Source organism: Somniosus microcephalus, unplaced genomic scaffold, assembly GCF_052327205.1.
Source record: "Somniosus microcephalus isolate GS21.2 unplaced genomic scaffold, FLI_Smic_1.0 unresolved_chr1, whole genome shotgun sequence".
NCBI lineage: Eukaryota > Metazoa > Chordata > Chondrichthyes > Squaliformes > Somniosidae > Somniosus > Somniosus microcephalus.
In genome coordinates, this window is record NW_028225179.1 from 60,329,236 (window position 1) to 60,334,964 (window position 5,729).

General features: G+C 44.5%; 1 non-coding gene across 1 annotated transcript; it reads left to right on the forward strand.

Annotated features, from left to right (window-relative positions):
• Nucleotides 1-1,935: 1,935 nt before the first annotated feature.
• On the forward strand, nucleotides 1,936-2,030 carry trnai-uau (transfer RNA isoleucine (anticodon UAU)). The gene is made up of 2 exons: nucleotides 1,936-1,973; nucleotides 1,995-2,030. It is a non-coding gene; the product is annotated as a tRNA-Ile (tRNA).
• Nucleotides 2,031-5,729: the final 3,699 nt, after the last annotated feature.

A 5,729-nucleotide genomic window follows, 5' to 3' on the forward strand; every position in this document is an offset into this window, starting at 1 on the left:
AGTTGAATTCGAATGTAACAGATGGTCTGCCGTGTCCCACGTGGGGGCAATGAGAAGGCAGAATGGGGCCGGACTGGACATTTGAAGCGCTCAGAAATACATCTATAACTGACACAGATTCCCCCACTCAATACAATAATAAATAATGCAGATACAGCTAAACATATTTGTAACGAACCGAAGTGCAAATGCATTTACATCTAACACAAGAGCAACTCACAAATACATTTGTATCTAATATGGACACACACAAATATACTTACAACCATCACCAGTGATTGTTTGATTAAGAAATACTTTAATTGTTTGTCTTTAAAGCCATGATATTTACATGACAGTTTGCATTGACCTTCCTCCTAAGCCGCTGGAGATTGATGGAGAATGATTTGGGTCCTGATCAATCATTTCTTAGGCAGGTTAGAACAAGTTTTGAGCGCAAGTCCAATATTAGAAGTCGACGTTAAAAAGAGGCTCACCTTTCGTAAATTTCAATCTACAATCCACAAAGCGAGATTCATAACCGTAGACTAAAGAATCACTCTGTCTAGAATACAGGCCCAATGAACTGGTTATCAAACGTAAAATCAAATGGATTTGTCAGGTATTGTCCATTGCGTTTTGACTGAGATGTGTGCCCGCAGTTCCATTCCGGTTCCAAGCCCTCTTTTTACTGTCGATGGAATGTGCTTGGAGAAGTGTTAGAATCGCAGTATAGCTCTTCCCACTGTCGCTTCCTCTAAATCTCTGTCCAGGATTTCCACCAGTGCATGGTTCATCAACCTGAGCTACTGTTTAATTTGTTCTCGGCATTTGTCCCTTTAACTTGTCCCACTACACGGCCTCTCCAAATTTGTCGATTGCACCTCGAGGGCACTTTTCATACGTAAGCCTGCAACATCTGCCAGAGAGAGATTCAATTTCAGCGGTTCTAAAACAATGAGTCGATCGATATCAAACTCGACATCCTCACCTACACGCTGCAGATGCAAATCTCTGCGCTCCTCTGCTTCAGTGATTTCTTGTTTCGCAGCGATGGGCAGTTCATGCTCTCTGAGGCTGCAATCGCTGCTTTCCACCGGCAGCGGGCGCTTGGTGAGAGCGGGACCGGTCAGACGGCCTGAACTTCACTGCTGTCGTGACCACACTCACTCCGGGAGCTGGGGACCAGCACACCAACTCATGGGTTTGTTGCCACATCTGAAATGCGGCTCCGAACTGTTGCTATTGACCGAGGCAGCGCTGCAGGATTCTGTAATGATCTCTCACACAGTCGGTGTCTCTGTAGAGTTTGAGTGTGTACAGAACTGTTTTGATAAAAGGAGAATACCGCGTGGCTGTTAATGTATTTTATTAATCTCTGCCTGCAAAACATGATTGAACCAGGGACCTGTTGTACTTTAGACGGAAGTGATAGCCGCTACACTTTGGAAACTGCTGCTCATTAAATAATTAGAGAAACAGCTCAGAACAGCAATTATAATCCACAAATACTCTTACCCTGCGATACGGATTCCATTCCACGTCGAGGAGTTAACTTTAAGAAAACTGTTTATTCTATTACATACATCTCATTAGACTGTGTGAGAAGTTTGCTGTAATCGTCATTAATCAACCGGTAACTCACATGTTTAACGAATCATGGGCAAAACTTTAAAACGTTTCTTTGTTTTGCATGTGACGAATTTTCATCGGTTCTCATTTTGCAGACTGTATTTTAGGAGTTGGGTAAAAATGTTCAGTACTTATGACACCAGGATCTGGTGCAGCCTTTGGTAAATTCACCAGCTCGCGAACACATGAGAGTAACTCTTGCTTCACTGTTTCATATAAACCCAGCCAATGCGCCTCAATTAAACAACATTGCACCCCCGCACGATTAGACAACCTGAATTGTGCAAGTAAATGAGAACGGATCACAAACACCAATCAAGCGCAGCTCTAGTGGCGCAATCGGTTAGCGCGCGGTACTTATATAGCAGTACAGGCTCGGAGAAATGCCGAGGTTGTGAGTTCGAGCCTCACCTAGAGCAGCCAATGCTTTTGCTGTGCGCTATTTCGACCGGAGCAGAAGGTACAATTGTTTTTTCCGCTAACTATACACTTATTAGCTGTTCCACGTGGGCTCTTATGTTCCTCAGGCCCACTGTGTTCCAATAATGGATGGAAGTTTTAAAGGAGCCGTTCAGTGTTACTTATTGACAGGAGGGAAGGTGGGGCCCGTTTTAACTGTTAAACCAGCAACTATCAGGCAAAGAATAATGTGCAGGAAATAAATTCGATTTAAAAGCACTGGCTAAGTCTTTGGCACAAGCGAGAAGATGTGTAAACTCACGAGTTATCTGTACAGGTTTCCGATATCACGTTGAACACAAACAACGATTCACCTGAACATGATGTTGAGAATTACAAGGACGGAAGTTACGTACAGACAATCGCCCAAACACCATATCAACAATTAGGCTATCGCCGACCCTCTTGTTATGGGGAGAATAGTGAGCAGATTCAGGAAAACTGCTCATATAAAGAAGTGGATTTAGGAAAAGATAAACATATTTCAAATTAATGAACACGACCTCTGCGAATTGGGTTCGCACTAGAGCAGAGAAACTTAATGTAACTTCGGACAGAAGTCGTCAGCTCCTTGGTCTTGGGGCATGATTCTCCCGTAGGACATTTCACAAATTAAAATGCGAAAGCTTCTGGGCTCAAATCCCAGACGAACCCCACGGCATTTAGATAAAACTCACCAACTCGGTCATCACAACTGGAATTGCTTTTCTTTAAAATAGACTAACGCACTAAATGATCCGGGATTGTGAGCACACCCGATTTAAACAGACGCAGAGTGATCCTTGACTGACCACGATCCCGCCCATTATAGACAGGGCTGATTATCATTGCTTATGAAATCGATGGAAACATAACTGGGGCGGTTTTTATAAAGGGCGGCCGATTACGATACGCAATTTTTCTAGGGCGCCAAGTTGAAGTTTGACTCCATATCATTTTTCCCTTTATCTCCGTCATTTCACTCCAGCCGAATGAACAGAGACCTGAGCACATAATCCAGGCTGACACTCCAGTGCAGTACTGAGGGAGAGCTGCACTGTCGGTGGTGCCGTCTTTCCAGTATAGACCTTCAACCGAGGCCTCAGATCCCATGAGAGTATGCCAAAAAGAATGAGGATTTCTCCCCATTGTCCTGCCCATTATTTATCTCTCAACTAAAGACACTAAAACAGAAAATCTCCTCATTAAGTTTGATAAATATTTTTGAAATTACATTTCCTCCTAAACGATAAAGTTGTTTTTCTGCTCACTAATCATTTGGCTTTGTTCCCGCTAGTCTTTCATTTGCTGGCAATCGCAGAGGAAGGAAGACAGGTAGGGATGATTCTCCATCTCTGATTCCCGTCCTGCCTTCATTCAAGAACTCCAGTGGTCTGTTTTAATTTTAACAAGATATGAAGAGTGCACAGACCTGAATCACCAGTGTGATTTTGACGAGATTGCGATTACAAAGCCTATTTTACGCAAAATTCAGTGAAATGCTCGGAAGGTTTATCAGCATCAATCGTGCAATGGAATAACGACGAGGACGAGATTCGAACCCTCACGTGCAAAGCACAATGGATGAAACTGCGCTCAACCATTCCAAGGGATATGGGGAGAAAGCAAGGAGAGGGTACTGAATTTGGATAGTCAGCCATGATCTCATTAAATGGCAGAACATGCCCGAGCGGCCGAATGGCCTACTCCTGCCCTATCTTCTATGTTTCATATTTCCTGCTATTTGCATCTAAGCAGAAATACTCTGAAAGAATGCCCCCTTCACCGCTTGTCCTGCACGTGCACACAGACCTACAATGTTGAAAATGTACAATCAGCCCAAGTAAGTAAATGGCCTTCCGTTATCTTCAGGTGAGGGGCTGTCAGAAATGGTCGGTTTGAAGGCAGATTCAGAACAGGTTTCGCCCAGTTATTTAAACGACCGCGGCAGGACTCGAATCTGCAATCATCTGCTAACTGAATAATTCGCACCGAAGTCAAACCCCTTATCCATTTGACCACGTGACCACTTCTGACCGGATCTTCTTGTGATGGGGAGAATTGTGAGCAGTTTCAGGGAAACGGCTCATATAAAGCAGTGGATTTAGGAAAATATAAACATCACATCACATCACATCACATAAACCCCACAGTGCAGATAGAGGCCATTTCGGCCCATCGAGCCTGCACCGACACATATCCCACCTGATCCCCGTAACCCCACGTATTTAATCCCCCTAAAACTAAGGGTCAATTTATCATAGCCAATCAACCTAACCCGCACATCTTTGGACTGTGGGAGGAAACCGGAGCACCCGGAGGAAACCCACGCAAACACGGGGAGAATGTGCAAACTCCACACAGACAGTCGCCCGAGGCCGGATTCGAACCCGGGTCCCTGGCGCTGTGAGGCAACAACATATTTCATAAAAATGAACATGTCCTCTGCGAACTGGGTTTGCAACAGCGCAGGGAAACCTAACGCAACTTCGAGCCCAAAATCGGCGGTTCGTTGGTCTTGACGTCTGATTCTCGTTCAGGGAATTTCGATGCTTAAATAAATGCGAGAAATCCCGGGTTCAAGTCCCGGCCTGAACCCCGCCAACCTTAACAACGGGGTCATCACAGCTAAATTCGCACTCCTGTTAAAAAGACTTATACAATTGATGATCCGTGACTGTGCACTCACCCGATATAATCATAGGGTCATAATCGCACAGACGGAGGTAATTCAGCCCATCGAGCCAGTTTCGGTTCTCTGTCGTGCAATCAAGTCAGTGCCATTCCCTCGAACTATCGCCGTACTTCTGCAAGTTTATTTCCCTCAAATGCCTATCCAGTCTCCCCTTGAAAACATTCAGTGTCTCTGATTCCACCACTTCCAACGGCAGGGAATTGCAGGTCATCACCAGTGTGTAATTTTTTTTCTTCACACTCCTCTGTATCTCTTGCCTATAATCTTAAATCCCCTAGTCCTTGTACCATCAACTAGTGGGAAAAGCCGTTCCCTGTCTCGCCTATCGAAACCCGTCATTATCTTGTACACTCCTATCAAATCACTCCTCAACCTCCTTTACTCTAATGAAAACAAATCCAGCTTCTCCAATATGTCCTTGTAGCTAAGATCCCCCATCCCCGGAACCAATCTGGTTAATCTCCTCTGCACCCTCTCAAGGGCCTTCACATCCTTCCTAAAGTGTGGTGGCCAGATGAGACGCAATACTCCAGTTGTGGCCGAATCAGCACTCTATAAAGTCTCAGCAAATCTTCTCTACTTTTGTACTCAATACCTCTATATATGAAGCCCAAGATCACAAATGCTTTGTTAACCACTCTCTCAATATGTCCTGCCACATCTAGGGACCTATGTACATTAACTCCCAGGTCTCTCTGTCCCTGCACACTATTTAAAACTGTGCCTTTAAGTGTATATTCCCTCTCCCTGTTCGTTCTGCCAAAATGCATCACCTCACAATTCTCTGTATTAAATCCCATCTGCAACTTGTCTGTCCGTTCTGCTAGCCTTTTTATGTCCTGTTGTAGTCGATTGGCATCATCATCACTGTGTGCCACATCCCCAGGTTTGGTGTCATCGGCGAATTTAGAAACTCTACTCCGTATTCCAATATACAGGTCATTTATATATATCAAAAAGGCAGTGGCCCCAGCACTGACCCTTG